This window comes from Rhinolophus sinicus, linkage group LG07, assembly GCF_036562045.2.
Source record: "Rhinolophus sinicus isolate RSC01 linkage group LG07, ASM3656204v1, whole genome shotgun sequence".
Classification (NCBI taxonomy): Eukaryota; Metazoa; Chordata; class Mammalia; order Chiroptera; family Rhinolophidae; genus Rhinolophus; species Rhinolophus sinicus.
In genome coordinates, this window is record NC_133757.1 from 6,440,074 (window position 1) to 6,456,366 (window position 16,293).

The 16,293-nt window shown below is 48.7% G+C and overlaps 1 protein-coding gene across 13 annotated transcripts in view; it reads left to right on the top strand.

The window, feature by feature from the left end:
* CHST15 (carbohydrate sulfotransferase 15) overlaps positions 1-16,293 on the top strand; it is a 78,666-nt gene that overhangs the window by 25,852 nt on the left and 36,521 nt on the right. Inside the window, exon 1 of one of the 13 annotated variants that reach the window (XM_019742203.2) lies at positions 11,443-11,644. The exons of 11 other annotated variants lie outside the window; for them this stretch is intronic. The gene's annotated coding sequence lies outside the window, so the exon portion shown is untranslated. Of the gene's footprint in view, positions 1-11,442; positions 11,645-16,293 lie in introns of those variants that run through there. One more of the 13 variants, XM_074338844.1, reaches the window with a different exon arrangement.

Below are 16,293 nucleotides of genomic sequence, written 5' to 3' on the forward strand. Positions count from 1 at the left end.
CAGAATTGCTGAGCTGAGTTGGTTCATGCAGCCATAGTCCTGGTCTGCTGGTGGGATTTCATGTGGATTTCTCAGGGTCCACACATCAGGAATCTGGAAAAATCCTCCTTAGGGCTCTTTAGAATGGAAAGGCACAAGGAACAAAATTCTCTAAGCTCAGTTTAGAGGAGAGGAGAAAAACCTGAATTAAAAACCCATCTAGATTGTGTGTGTGTGTGTGTGTCTGTGTGTGTGTCTGTGTGTGTGTCTGTGTGCCTGCGTGCGTGCGTAAACCCAAAGTCTGGGTGATTTTTCACTGCAGAGTGTAAAAGCTGACCCACCGTGGTTATCCAGCCGCTGGTCATGGTGAGCGTGTGTTTCTGTTTGCACCCCTTGACTCAGTCCTTGGAGTGGGGGCAGTCCATCCTCTCTCTCTGCTTTTCGTCTCTGGTGTCCACTGCTTGGGTTCTGCCCTCCCCGCTGAGTGGAAGGCCCCTGGAGAGAGTCCAGGATTTCAGGGCCACTGTAGGCCACCCTAGCCATTTTCCAATTTCAGGGAAAGCCAATGTGCAAAGTCGGGGGTGGGGGTGGGGGTGGCGGTGGCATAGTGCATCTTGGCACGGAATCAAACTCCAGCACCTGGAGCATCCATCGCGGGCCAGCTCTGCTTTGCGTGGTCTTTGTTCTCTCCCAGCACGGTGAGCCGGGACTTGTACGTGCTCAGTGGGTCTTCTTAGAAGCCAGTGGGGAAGCAAAAAGTAGCATCCACGGCTGGGGGAGCTGGGACTTTCAGGTTTTAAATTGGAACCCGGGATCTTGAATGAGGACTAGTTATTTGTGTGTGTGTGTGTGTGGGGTGGACGCTCGGCTCAGAACCCAGAAGGAAACGTGCCCACGTCAGATCTGTTCAGAGGCTCGTCTCAGGGGGACTTAGTACATCACCCCTGAATTTTTGTCCTTTTGTCCTCAGTTTGTACAGAGGTCACTTGGAGAGGTGAGCTCACAGGGAGCCAGGACCCTTGCTTGCTCTCCTTTCATTGTCACAGGTTGATGGTCTGAATGGCGCTGTGAGGCTTAAAGAAAGAAACTGCCTTTTGTACCTGCTGGCTGGGGAGAGAGAGCAGGAGAGAGAACAAGTCAGGCCTCGGGCAGTTCTGGCGGCCACAGCTGCCCTTGGTGAGCCCGAGACCATGAAGGAAAATCTGTGTTGTACCTGGGTGTCTGGAATGGGTTCCTCCCTTTTCAGGGAGCCCTCAGCCAGTACTTAACTTAGTAAATAGCGAGTATAGCACCGTCATGTACAAGCAAAAGCTTTATTTACTTTTTCTGTTAAGACATCCACAGCATTTTTATTTCGAAAAGAAAAATAATACAAATAAAACCCACAATATTTTTATTGCCCGGTGTAGGAGTCTGAGATAACTTAAATAATATGTCTGGTATAAAGCTACTTGGGGGAAAAAAATCTCCATGCACAAACAAAAAAAGAGAGAGACACATAAAAAGATCAAAGAGTCTCTCCCCTCTGCAAAACATCACACTCTGCAAAGGGGCAGGATTTCGTCTGTCTTGTTCACTTCCCCTCCCCCCTCCCACCCTCTGGGCCTAGCAGAGCTACACTGAGTGGAATCTCTTAATGGTTCCAGGTACTAGATTCTTATTAGGGCCTGTGAGGCCGCCTTCTTGGACAATGGCCTCAAATGGAAGGAAACCATAAAGATAGAAGAAATAATGCTATTGTGTTTGAGTCATGGTGGCCAGTACCTTACATAACTCTGTTTATCTTCTCTTCAGCCCTGGGAGGTAGATGACGTGATACTTGTTTATAGAGGGGCAGATGAAGCTCAGAGAGGTTCTGTAACTTGACCTGGGTCAACCAGCTGGCAGTGGCTGGGGTCAGATTTGAATCTAGGACTTGCCTCATGCCTGTACCCTTTCTATGCTACAGGAGACGTCAGGGAGGGAGAGAAGTAACATTTATGGATAACCAGGTGTTTGGGATGCCTTGGTGTCCCCACTCAGTGAGTCCTCACCCACAGAGGGACACAGACGAGGAAAGATACACTGGCTACTGGGGAGTAGGTGATGGCTGAGACATGCTCAGGCCCTGCCCTCATGAAACTTGGGTTCCAGTGTGTGGACTAGGTGTAAACACTTAGTCACATGATCATTTGACGTCCACTGTGATGAGTGACAAAGGGGAGATGGGGGTGAGGGGTGGTGGGGGCGTGATGTACTGGGGTGTTGTGGACGCATCGAGCCAGTCTGGCTCAGGGTGCAGGTGGTTGGAGTGTTCCAGGTAGTGATGGAGGAAGCTTACATGAGAGTGGAGCACCAAGGAAGCTCTGGGCCCAGGGGAGGGAGGGAAGATCCTCGCAGGCCTGGAGGGGCAGAGTCTTCAGATGCAGGGTCATGGCGAGCCTGAGGGTGCAGACTACACACATCCCAGTGAGGGGACCTGTGGTTCTCTCTTTGAGGTTCAGAATGCGTGGACTACTGGTTTCTGGAGCCTGGATTGATTCCAGAGGTGCTCACGCTCCTGACCCCCTGCATTGTGCTCCTGTAGTTGGGGTGACCCACACTGTTTAGTTCCTCCTGTCCCCCCGACCTCAAGAGGAGCTGGGCTTCTTCAGGGGATACTCGGGGTTCCTGGGATTTATTTTCTCACTCTCTTGGGGGATTTGAGAAGTTCTCTGGAAGTAGCCTGCAGGGGAAAATGTGCTAAGGCTACAGTGTAAGTTTTCAATGTCCTTCCCTCCGTCAGGGTATTGGCTCTATTGGACATGAGGTGGGAAGAGACCCTGGGATCAAACTGCAAGTTACCGTGTCCGGAGGTGCAGCAGGAAGGCTTGGGCTGGCTGTTAATGGTACACTTATGCCCCAGGACGTGTGCTATGGAAAAAGGCTAACAGAATACATGAAAGAATGCGCTTTTACAGCCGCACCTCTGTACAGACCTCACTCCTGCCCGGTGTGTACCTGGCCTGTAGGTGGCCGCCACGCTGAGCAGGACCCATGATGTTAGCCCAGGAGGGCTGGGGCTTGCAGCCTGCTGGCCAAGCCCATCCCAGAAGGGCCATTTAAGACCCTGGAAACCCCTCTCGAACCTGGCAATTGGAGGTCATTAGCCGTCTAACTGAAAGCTGGGTTAAAATCAGCCCTATGTGGTTACAAGCTCTGTTAACCATTCTAAGATGCATGAACAGAGCAGGCTTTGGTTTGGCATCTCTGAAAACAAACGGGCTTGATCTGATGGGAGAGCATTTACCTCCATGGTCAGTGTGAGAAGGCTGGACTGCATTGGCACGTTCATGCCCGTGTCAAATTGCCTGTGTGCCCTCCACTTCTCTCTTGGTCTCTTACAGGGCAGAAACTTAACACCACCGTTCTAACTTTCTTTGTCTATGAACCTGTTTTTTCTTTCCTTGGAATATAACTTACACCATTAGAGAGCACGTAGCATGCCCATACCCTATGGATTTGCACAAACAGAACTCAGCTATGCAACCGACACCTGGGTCAAGTATAGGAACATCACCCCAGAAATCCCTGCTTCCACTCTCCTCATGAACCACCCCCAAACCCCAGGCAATGGGTTTTTTTTTTACTTCATGTAAACAAAACCAAGTAGCATGTTCTCTTTTATGTCTGGTTTCTTGGGCTCAATTCTATGTTGATGAGATTCTTCCCAGGTGTTGCTTGTAGCTGTAGTTTGTTCATTTTCATAGCATAGTTATATCGTGTTTTCCCCAAAAATAAGACTGGGTCTTATATAAATTTTTGCTCCAAAAGATGCATAAGGGCGTATTTTCAGGCGCTGTCTTATTTTTTCATGTACAACAATCTACATTTATTCAAATACAGTCATGTCATCTTCTTCTGGAACATCGTCATAACATACTAAATGCATCTGTCTGGCTGACGATCTTAACTGGGGCTTATTTTCGGGGTAGGTCTTATTTTCGGGGAAACACGGTAGTAGCCGTTCGACTGTGGATGGACACCGCAATTTCTAGTTTTTATCTTTACAACGCATGCGTTGAGCATTCTAGTACGAGTCTGTGTAAGCATTCAGACGCATTTCTGTGGGGCCCATACCTGGCAGTAGGCTTGCTGGTCTTGTGAAAGGGTGTGCTCAGCTTCAGTAGATGCTGCCAGTTTTCCAAGCGATTATACCAAATGCAGTTCCCACCAACTGTGTCTAAGCTTCCGGAAGATGAAGTAAGAGCCTGGAAAAACGTGCCATGAGCCTGACGCCCCTTTGCCTCCTGCCCCAATGGGAAAGACCCGAGGGGATAACTGCTGACCCTCTGCAGGTTTGTGTGGAATGGATGACTGAGAAGGGACCTTTTCTCTACTCGGTGATGCCCCTAGAAGAACGCTGCTGGGGTTCTGCACCCCTGGTCATGTTTCATTGGAAGTCAGTCTTTGTACCCCAGCTTGGGGATGGGGATTTGTTGGTCTCTGGGAATAGCCCAGAATCCAGCATTTTGGTCACTGCGCTCTTGGGTGTCTCCCTGCACTGAAGTAAAGCCTCCAGGCTGGTCAGTGAGATGAAAGTGACAGGCCTGGGGTTCTCTGTCCTGGGGACAGGGGGAAAGGGGACTGCCACCACTATGGCTCCATCTAGAAAGATTTTAGTTGCAAATCAGTCCAGTCCCAGAACCAACTGATTCTGCACACCCCTTTCTTGTGTGCAGCTTGGCCAGCTGGAGCTTTCTGCCCTGTATTCAGGGTGGAGAGAGAGCTTTTCCTTCCCCACCTTGAGCTGATGTTCGGTGTGACTGGGCGTTCAAGGCAGCTGGCATTTCCTGAGTCCCTGTGTGTTGATAAGAACTCAGAGCAGCGTGCTGGTGTCCTTGTTATAGACAGGAAGCTGAAGGGGAGGGGACTCACACTGTCCCTAAGTGCGGAACCCCACAGGGGGCAACCCTGGCTGAGTTTCAAGGTGGACGCTCCACCCTGGCTCCATCCATTCCTAACTCAGCAGTGGCTATGGCTGGATAAGGGAGACTTGGAAGGAAGGAACATCTGGGGCCATGAGCTTGAGGCTTGAAAGTCACCTGGGGGGATTGCCCACCTGCCTCCCCCTGCCCGCAGTAGATGCGGGAAATCTGGGGCAGGGTCTGGCAGCTGTGTTTTTATCCAGTGTCCTGCGGAGGCATCCATCAATTTTGGCAAACTGTGACTTCTCAGTACCATTTATTGGGAGGCCTGGCAAGGAGGGGAGTGGAGGAAATAAGAACCAGTTCTGTCCTGCAAGGAGCTCACGGTCCTGAGCAGCTCTGCGTAGTAGGAGAACTTGGTGATGATGGGGACACCTTGTATCTTCACTGCCCAGTGTGGTAACAGCAGCTGCATGTGGCCAGTGAGCACTTAAAATGCGATGAGTATGGCTGAAGAACGGAAACTTTAAATTGCGTTTAATTTTAATTGATTTGACTTAAAAACAGATACTCGGTTTGGTTATTGGAAAATGTTTTGTTTGGAGCAACGTGGGCATGTAAGTCTCCTTTCTCGTAAATTTTATGAAACCTAAATACAGATCAGGTCCTTCTGGCTGAAAACTTAGCATCTAAATTGAGATGTGCTGTAAGGATAAAATATACACTGGACTTTGAAGACTCAGTGTGAAAAAAATAGTACAAACTATTTCATAAATAACTGTTACACTAAATACATGTTGAAATGGCAATATCTGGGCTCTGTCAGGTTGAATAAAATATACCGTGTTTCCCCCAAAATAAGATCTAACTGGAAAATAAGCCCTAGCATGATTTTTCAGGATGACATCCCTGAACATAAGCCCTAAAGCGTCTTTTGGAGCAAAAATTAATATAAGACCTGGTGTTATTTTCGGGGTAACACGGTATAAAAATGAACTTCATCTGGAACATTTATACTTGGTTGTATGGCCCACATTCTCTTTCTGTTGGACCACAGCTCTGAGGCCTGTCTCTTCCTCGCTGGAGTTTGAGCCAGAGTAGCAGGGAACTGGAGGGGCTGAGCGAAGCCCCTGCTGTCATTATTATTTTGCTCACCTGGGAGCAGGGTTTCGGGCTGATTTCTTACCTGGCCCTGTGCATGGCCTCAGGAATACCTTCCAATGAGGGGATGTCCTCAGTGAGCTGCTCTAGGGCCCTGCCCTTCTTCCGTTCTCTCCAGATGATGCTTTGAGAATGAGCATCTGCTCTGATGCTCCACGCTGGGGAGAAAGTACTAGAACATTCTTGAGCATGTCTCACTCTGGACTGCATGACAAGCACATGTGAGTGGGACCAGAGCAGCCACTGGTCAAGTGTGAGAACTTGGCCTTGAGTTTTAAACTAAATTTGATTTAATTTAAATCTCTACCCTGATGGGAATAGAGAACCTCTGCCAACACTAAGCTGCAGAAATGTGGCCCCAGAAAGTGAATCGGGTTTTGCCTCTGCCTCCGGCCTTGACCCCCACCATTTCTGGAGGGGCAGTGGGAGTCGCTACAGTGGTGGGCAGGTAGTGATACTCAGGTGAACGCATTAGTGTGTCAACAGATACTCTGCTTCAGCAGCTCTTTTCCACCCACAGAACTTAGCCCATCTGACTTCTTATTATCTTGTTATCTTCTGACTTCTTTATTATCTCCTGGATGGCTCCCCTGCTGGCCAGTGAGCTCCCCCAGGCAAGCTTAGTTCACCCCTGTGTCCCTGCGTCATACTTTGGCGTGGGGGTCCCTGGATCCACCCCACCTCGCCACACCAGCACCAGCCTGATGACTCCCGTTGGACAGTTCACGCCACCTCTGCCCATTTTCCTCGAATGGCGTCTGAAGACATCAGGGATTAACTTGAATTCACAGGCTCTTGCATTTCCTGGCTGTATGTACAGTCTGTGTGGTCTTGGTTTGCACTAGAGTTAAACTTGTAGAATTCAGTCGAACCGACTTCTCCCTGTATTTGGGAAGGCGATGGACGTGGGAACTCAAACGGGACGCTGGTCTGTGGGAGTTTGCACCTTCACCTGGTCAAGGTCAGACTCACCGCCTCCAGGGAGGGGCCTCTGGGTCACGATGCTAAGCCACTGTCTGTGCAGGGACACAGGATGCCCCCCCACCTCTGAGAGGCAGAGGCCCCACCTTGACTGCTCGTGTCCCACTCATGTCTGACTGCAGCTTAGTGCCCAGCGGGTCGTGCTCCTAGCTGTTCAGACACTTTCTTCCCAGCTTGGGTTGTCTCCTTGCTGTGCCCTCTTTGTGGGCTCAGGGCCCCAAATACCATCAGACCTAACATTCTTTAAAAAAAAAGAAATCCTGTTTTTATCATTCGAATTATTTGTATTTCTTATTAATTTTTTATTTATTTTTGTATTTAAGAGTGGGGCTATCAAGATAGGTGAGTGAAAGCAGAATTTTTTAATAAGAGCATAATGATCTTTTATAAACAGACTTAGAAGACATTAAAATGCATGTGTTTTGATCTTCTTTCTCTGGATTAGAATATGAAGGACCCATTGTTGCAATGCGCAGGGAGGTAAGGCATTTCTGAGGCATTTCAGCGAGCCAGCCTCCTCGAAGAGGCTGGAATGAAACACGGGAGGAACAGTGTGACACAGAGAGACCAGAGGCATCCCCGAGGTCTCAGGTTAGCGAAGCACAAGCAAAAGAGCAGGTGGTCATAGTCCGCAGTGAGGACAACACAGGCACGGGGCAGCGGCTCAGTGCTGTCGTGGATGGGCCCAGCCCTTTGTGCAATCCTGTTAGACTAGAAGGTTTCACCATCATCCCCACGTTTCAGATGGAACGAGGCAGGCTGGGGTCAGGCCGTTTCGGTGACTCATGTGATCGTAGCCACCATTCTGCTCCCAGAGCTCGGCTGGTGGAACCACTTTCAAGTAGAGACTGGTCTCCGCCACCCACCTGCTGGCTCTGCCTGAGACGCCCGAAGGGGAGACCTGGGGGCAGCTAGTTTCAGGGTTCGCCATATGCTCCCTTTTTGCTTCGGTTATTTCACTAATTGAAGCAAAGATTCCGTGAGTTTTGACATTAAGTATCTGGGTAATTGCCTCAATACATCATTTTCATTTTGCATGTTTAGACACAGCCTTTAATGAAATCGGAAAACCCAACTCTACTTGGGGAAATATTAATTTATATTTTTAACTTTGTTTGCCCTTCCGCTATAAGCTTAATTGCCCAACACGTACTATCCTCCAACTGCCGTTTGTCAGACTTGAAAGGCAACCTTGGTTTGCGGCAGATGGACTGACCCAGCCTTAGCTGAGAAACGAGGGCTTTAAAAAGACGGCTTCTCAGGTGCCTGGCTTTGGTTCTAAGGTTCTGTTCTGACGGCTTCCAGGACCAACTGAATTGAAGTCTGCCCTCCTTTGTATCCCTTCTCATGACCTAGATGTGGTGACTGAACAGATGGGTCTGAACAAGTCAGGAAAATGCCAGCGGTTCCACTGAATGACGTGCATGTAAATTACCGGCCAGAAAACATCCATAGACAATAATAACTAAGAGTGTCATGCTACCTTTGAAAAGTGTTCCTAATTTCTCCATTGAGATCCCCAAAGAGAATTTTACAGAGGCTTGAAGAATGCTGCTTGCCACAGTCCTGGCCCATTATTCTATCCTCCGGCCTCAGTGCAGAATGGGGTGTCTGGGGCGCTGTTGTCGTGTCACTCAGGAATGGGGCGCTCATGCCCAGTGATGCTCTGAGAAGCCCAGACGGCTCCTCTCCTCCAGCTGCAAAGCCCCTGTGTGTGTGTGGGGTCAGCTCCTAGTGGGAGTGGGGGTGAATGGAGCAAGAGGAGGAAGCCGAACCCATGGCGTGTACTCACACAAGTCCTGCTGTCACCCAAGGCCCTGAATGGTCTCAGGAAGCTGTGGGGGGGCGGGCAGGAGGGGAACGCAGAGAGGCAGCCTCTGTGCTGACCACCCCTCTGGGAGAGAGGTGATGAGCAGCCCAGGTAGGGGTGCCCACTCCTCCCCAAATGGAAATGTCTCCATCTCTTTCTTAAATTGTAAAGTGAATGCTACGGAAAAGTATCTTGGGGATTTGTTCATAATCATTCATTTTTGCACAAGGTTTTACAACAGCAAAAGGGGTGTGAAAACCTTAGAAAAACTGAGTCAACCAAAGTCAGTCCAGCCATGTTGTAAACTGCTTTGTCTTCAGAAAGTGAAAATTACCCTAAATGTAGGAACATTTAGAAAAAAGATCAGCCCAGATTGCTTTGTGACAGCATAAACTTGTCCCTTTCAGCCAATTTCATGAGAGGAGGAGGGGGTGAGGCTCAGAAATGATGCAGAAGCAGGGACAGGACAAGTCCTGGCGGCAGTGGGGAGAGAAACCCTTGGGTCTCGGTCCCAGAGCCATGGCGTGTGCAAGCTGGAGCAGCTCTGGAAGCAGCGGTTTCCTTCTTCCCATTTCTCCTCCACCCTCTGACACTCAAAACTCTTTCAGCCCCAGCACTCTACAATGCCCTGGGTAACTTTTTAACCCCTAAATCTAGTTTCTCTCACCCATAAAAACCAGTAAAACCTTCAAAATAGTTAAGTGGAGGAGCTCATTTATTGCATAGGTAATTAGTATTTTATCTCTTCTGAAGTATTAAAGAGGGGGAAAGTACATGAGGGGATCAAAATAAAAAAGAAAAGAGAAAGGGAAAGAAAGAAGGAGAAAGGTAATTGGGATTTTCAGTTGACTCTGAATACTTGATGTTTTTGAAACATTTCCAAATTTCCTTTACAGGAAAGGAATGAAAATGATCCAAAGGAAGGATTTTTTTTTTCCTTTTGTCCTGAACTCGGTCCTAAAAAATTGTGTTGACCAAGTGCCTGGAGAAATTTGCCTGAAATGGTTGTAAGAACTGAAAATGGGTAAAAACAAAACAAAATGGAAAAAACCCCGAAGCTTCTGGCCACAGATAAGAATCATATAATTAACTAAGACGTATCATTTTGGTGTTTTCTTAAGTAGGAAAGCTAATTTAGAAAGGCAGGGAGGTGCTCCTGAGGTCAGTGGGAATGAGATGTGGTCACCAGCTCTCAGAGACCCCTTGATTCTCCTCTAACAGAACCGTGGGGCCGGGTGGATGGGGGCGGCTCCCTGGGTGTCAGGAACCTGAGGCCAGTGAAGCCTGGGACCAGCCCACCAAACAGTCAGTCCCACAGTGGAAGCCAGTGCCAGCCGCAGGCTCGAGAGGTACCAGGAAATGGGTTTTCAGTGACATAGGGTCTAATCCTAGAGAGGCAGAATTTGAAAACCTGCAGAATTGAAAATTCTATTTTAAATGCTACACACACACAACATAAAACCCAACTCATGCATTGAGAAGTCTCTGTTTCTGATTGTGCTATATTTGTATAAGTGTTGCCTTCCTTTCTAATTTTTTTCCTTCGGGAAATATTTGTAAAAGGGAGCAAAAGAGACACTCTTGCCTTCATGGAGCTGGTATCCCAGTGGTCAAGGCAGAGGCCCGTCCAAGAGGCACACACCAAGATGAGAAATGGAAGGCGTTTGCTGGATGAGGGCGGGGCCTGACGGACTGGGGGTTTGGTGGGGGCCCTTTGGCTGACCTCTGAAGAGTGAGCAGGAGTTCCTGGCAGGAGTCCGTGGCAGGAGTCCGTGGCTCAAGTGGACTAGTGGTGTTGGGGAGAGGCAGATGGAGATACAGAAACAGGCAAGGCGATAAGGACTGTCGGCTCTGCCCTCATCCTCCTGCAGACTTCAAGGGAGTGGCCAATGTCCTATTTACAGCCCAGCAGGTGACAAGACGCTCAGAGGCTCGGTGGCCTGCCCAGAGTCACACGGGTTGGTGTGGTTGTTTCAGGCTCTTGCGGAGTCCTGTGGTCTGTATGTGCCACCAAGTGAGTTATGTTCCTGCTTTGCTCACCGTGCATTCCCGTGAACTCCAAGTTCAGTACTCGTTTTGGGGCTCCACAGCCTCCACTGGGCTTTTGGAAGGACAGGGAAGCTTCTCGTAGGCACTCGGGTCATGTCGGGAGAGATTCTTACTGATTCGGAGCGGACTTGAGCTTGGAACAACTGTGTTCTTCAGCCAAAGATTTGTTTTTTTAAAACAGACCAGAGCCATTCTTGATAGGAAGTCGGCTATGAGGACTTTTTTAAAGTCTTTTTTTTTTTTTTTTTTTTTTTAAATCGAGACCTTTTTTTAGCCCAGGAGGAAGTCTGCTCTCTGTAAACAAGTCCTGACCTTCATAATGAGGCCTGAACACTTTCAAGATCTGTCTGAAAAAGATCCCACTTTTCTGTGGTTAATTCTAAGAAGAATTTTTCTTGTTTACTCCTAGCTCAGCTGTCTAATTTTATACTCTATATGGCTTCCTCTCCTGTCTCCACTCCATTACCTAGTTGCAAAAGGAGGTTTCCCAGTCCTGGGCCAGCAGCCACCCCTGCTCATTGACGAGATGGGCGTGGACAGCGTAGGTTAAGCCTCCTCTTAGCTGGGCTCCAGAGACAGGGAGGTGTTCTTGGATAACAGACCTTCGTTACAATATTTATTATTCTCCACCTTCCAGTATTCAAATTTGGAGAGTTTTTTTTTTTTTTTTTTTTTTTTTGGGAAAAAGGAAATCATACTGCACGAAACACTTTCAGAACTGTCTCTACTTACCGAGGACGGGGAAGAATTCCTTTCAGATAGACCAGCCATATCCAAGGTCAGTACATTGGATGGTACTGTGTTTCCTCGAAAATAAGACTTAACCAGACCATCAGCTCTAATGCATTTTCTGGAGCAAACATTAATATAAGACCGGGTCTTACATTAACGTTTGCTCCAAAAGACACATTAGAGCTGATGGTCTGGCTAGGTCTTATTTTCGGGGAAACAGTAGTATGTCCAGTGGGAAGATGTTAGTAATGAAAAGAATTTGGGAAACGAAGGGATGAAGTGAGGCTTCGGTGTAACTTCCGTTTGGCACTTTGCACAGACGCTTCCATTGCAGTCCGGCCTGTGTAGTTCACACCTCACGTGCCACCTCATCTGAGGAGAGAGGCAAGATTGCACGAATTGTCACCAGATGAGCCCTCGGCTCAGAGTTGGCAGCTCACATCTTAGGGTCCCGGGGCCCTGTCCACTTTGTATTCAATGTTTATTACTATGATCATTGCATCTTTATTGTCTTTGTGGTTACAAAGGAACACTTGCTGTGTGTAAGTGAAATGAGAAGAAAGATAGAAATGTTGGAGTGGAGAGCAAATCCCACTCCTCCCTCCACCCCCACTGTTAACGGCTGAAAAGTGTATGATGTGCCTGTGTGGGTCCCCGCCCTCCCTGCACTGAGGGGAGGCTTGGGCTTCAGCTCGTGTTTAAGTCCAGCTCTGCCACTTACTGTGTAATTTTGGACAAGCCATGTCACTGCTCAGAGCCTTGGTTTTTTTACCTGTAAAATGGAGCAATTATATCTACCTTCAGTATCGCCTCAAAGTCGGGGTAGCATAGTGCCTGCCCCAGGTGGGGTGCTCAGTTCCTGTTAGTTCTCTTGTCCGCTGTCCTATCAGGGCTTCTTAAACTCACCTCCAGGGTATCTTGAAGGTAGAAGATAATAAGTTCTCACTAGGGTGCCCGGGACTGGCCCCAAGGAGCCTGCTGCAGCCAGGAAGGCAGAACTCTGCAGATTGTGTGTCACTTAGTGATGTATCTGAGTATAACTTAATTTGGAAACAATGTTTCAAATGTTTAAATATTTTAAACATGGAAGCTTCAAATTGTCTCTTAAGTTCTTGCAGCTCCTGGCCCACCTCTGCGCCCTCCTGGGGGGCTGGCACACCTCCTGGTACCCCTGGCGGCTGGCGCACCTCCTCTTACCTCTGGGAGGGCTGGCACACCTCCACACACCGCTGCCGGGGTTGGTGCTGGAGGTGTACTCCTTGCCTCTTGCCACCCCTTGTAAGGGCCAGGTCTGTCTGTGGGCAGACAGCGAATGTTCACTAACTGTAGGGGACACCCTGGAACAATCCCATTTCATCTTGTTCTGAAACAATAGGATATTGAAATCCAGTCAGATTGCTCACTCTTTTCATCCAAAAGAAATTCCAAAGAAATGTTTTCAGGCATTCTTCTTGTTCAAGGGTTAACCAGATTCTTATTTTGCTTATCTTTGGAAATAAAACAATGTTTAAACTATTCAGATCAGCAAGGCCATCTGGCGGGGAGCACGCAGCTGCTCCCCATTTAGCTGTGCCGCCCCATTTATTCATTGTCGGTGCCTTTGTGCAGCTGCAGCATTGCTATTCGCAGTTGGTTTTGAACACGAGCTACGTGTCTATGCACGGCCTCTCTTCTCTGCTCGTCCTGAGCACATCCTGTTGGGCATTTTCTACTGTTCGCCAACCTCTGCACTCTTCCCGAAGTCATGTGAAAGCGAGTGGGAGGGATCTGGGGACCCAAGGGGGGCAGAGCAACCCTGCCCCTTTGGGCCCCCATATGTAGCTTTCATGCATTATACTCGGAGCCACTTTGTTTCATTTGTTTTCCTTTTCATGTGAAGGAAAAGTTGTTGGAAAGCAACTAGAATCTACTTCTCATCTTTGCGGTCTAGCTGCGCAAGAGGCAAAATGACTCCTAGTCTGAAAATGTGTCACTTTTTCCTGGTAGTTCAGGTTTGTTATTGCAGGTATTTGAACCCTGGAAAGCACGCAACTAGAATAATAACAGGACTTATCACATACCTGGGTTTCTGAGATCATTGGATCATGTGATGATGAGTCTGCTGTGAAAAGAAGAGGATGAGGGTCTGAGTGGGGAGGGGGTTTGCCTACAGCCATATGGCTGGTGCTCTGCCCTGGGCTTTAGATCCCCAGGCCCGAGCTCTCAACTGTACTCTAAGTCATGTGGGGGAGCAGGTGCATAGCGTTAAATTCCCTGGGCCACAGTTTCCCCATCTATAAAATGGGAATACTAATTGTGCTTTCTACTTAGATTATCATGACATATCAACAGGACAATCCCTATAAACCCCATCCTGGTGCCTGGACACAGGAAGCAAGCCCTTAGTATATGTTAGCTCATGTCACTGTTATCGTGGTGTCACTAAGTGGCAGGAACCCTGTTCTAGGTATCTGCTGGCAGTTTTCTCCTTCTGTCATTAACGTAGAAACTATTTAGTGAGCACCCACCCTGCGCCAGGCGCAGCCGTATACAAGGGTGAGTAGCAAGTCTAGCACCTGCACTGGTTTGAATTCAGGGCTGAGCGTCACTGACCCTGCCCTTGGACAGTCACCAGACTGCAGCTGCACCACCTCGCCTGGGCGACGGGGTGGGGGGCCGGTGGGCTGGGTGAAGGCTGACCTCGATGCTATTTAAGTCTCGAGTTCTGAGCAGGTTTCTCCCAGCGCTGCCATCTTGCATGCTGGTGCAGGGAAAAGGTCACAGGCTCTGTAGCCAAACAGACCTGCGTTTGGATTCTGGCCCTGTCACTGGCTAGCTGTGGGGTTCTGTGCAGGTTTTTAACCATGCTCTGCCTCAGTTTCCCACATGTAAGTTGTGGATCTCAGTGCGACCTCACGGGGCTGCCATCGAGAAAGGACCTGTCCTGTGCTCTGTGCGTGGCAGGTGCCAGAGATTGCTTTCACTGTCTCTGAGGTCACTTAAAGCCCTACGCTGGGTCCATGTCTGTGAAGTGTATATCCCAGTCTGCGTAAAGGGTGGTACTTAATTTTTCATTTGAAATGTCTTAATACAGACTGAGCATTGCTTCCTTGAAAGGCTTTATACTGTACGACTGTCGCCACTTCCTTGTCACCATTTCGGTGGGTGTGTTTCACAGTGAACTGTGTAAGCTTATTTTGTGTAGGTTCTTTCTACCTTAATGGAAAATTACCGTCAGTCAGTAGCTAGACAAGCTGGAGTGGAAAACTCGAGCACTTATTTGAATTGCTACTGGAAATAACAAAATGGGTGTTTAGAAATAGGTCCCCCCTCCCTGATTTGTTTCAGAAAAAAAAAAGTTGTCAGTTGTGTCACAAAGATCTGTGGAGTCTTGTGCACATTGAAATCATCGGTGACAATTGCAGCATGAACATAATTCATAGTCTCTTTTCCATCCTGCTGCTCTGCTGAGCAAACCTGGTCATTAGTGCATTGCAGAGAGACGGGGGCATCTGTCTGTGTTTCGTCCGTACAGGGCGGCTGTGCAGGGACCTGGAGCAGATAACCCCGCTGGGGAGTGACCTGTCACAGAGACTGTTAAAAAGATCCCTTGCCCTCCCACCTTCCGCTGTTGGAGATCGTGGGGGTCAGTGGGCACCGCTGTTAGGAGGATGTGTTTTCAGCTCCGTGAGCCAGCGCTGGTTCTTTCGGGGTCTGCAGATTCTCAGGGGCTGGTGGGCTTTGGGGCTGTGCTGGAAATGGGATATATAATTCTGAAGGTGGGTATTTTCCTGGAGCTGCGGGAGACCTTGTTCTGGAGCTAGATGGGATAGTCCAGAAGGCCTGAAGTGTGTTTTTCATATTTGTAATCTCAGCACAGTGCCCTGCACACAGTGGGTGCTTGATAAACTTTCAGTGCAGGCTAATAATAAGGAGAAAACACTCTGTGCGTCTTTTGGGTTAATTGTCTAGTCTTTTTTGCCCAGCATAAAGCAAGTACCACATCAGCTTTTCAAGGCTCGTGGCAAAACCGCTGACTTCCTAGCAGCCCTGGACAACATAACAGATGATGATAATGGGTTTTTATTAGGGAGACGTTAACTTCAAATCATACATCATGAGTGTCAGGGCTGAAAGAGGTAGTCCCAACTCCGTATATTACATACAAGGGAACAGGCCCCGAGATGCAGTGACTTGCCCAGCATTCCCAGCCAGGTTTGTGATCAGGTCTGGATTAAGACTGTACTGGGGAATCTCAGCTTAGGGGCCACACGCAGTGGCTTGCTGCCTTGTTGGGAAGGTGTTACCTTTGTGGCTCTCAAGGGTCAAAGTGCAAATGGTCCAGGAAGCCACCACCTCAGTCATCCAGAACCCAGGCTTGTCTCTTTGATGTGCAAAAGCAAAAGAGGGTTGGGGTTGCTGCTGGATTCTGCCTCCTGTGCGAGGGGCCAATTCCATTCCTCTTGCAGGCTCAACTTCAGTGTTTTGTTAGCTGATGCGCGGTACACATCTTCTTCCCTCAGTGCTTTCTGCCCTCCTTCTCCCGACCCTGCACTTTGTGCCAGGCCCAGAAGCTGGTCCTTGTCTTGGTGCTGTCCATGTCACCCATCACACTTTGCAGCAGGAGGACACACATCTGAGTGACGAATAGAGTGAGTTTTGATGGTTCAGACTTGGTGCCCTAGGCTGACAAGGGGATTGAAAGAAATCCTGTCC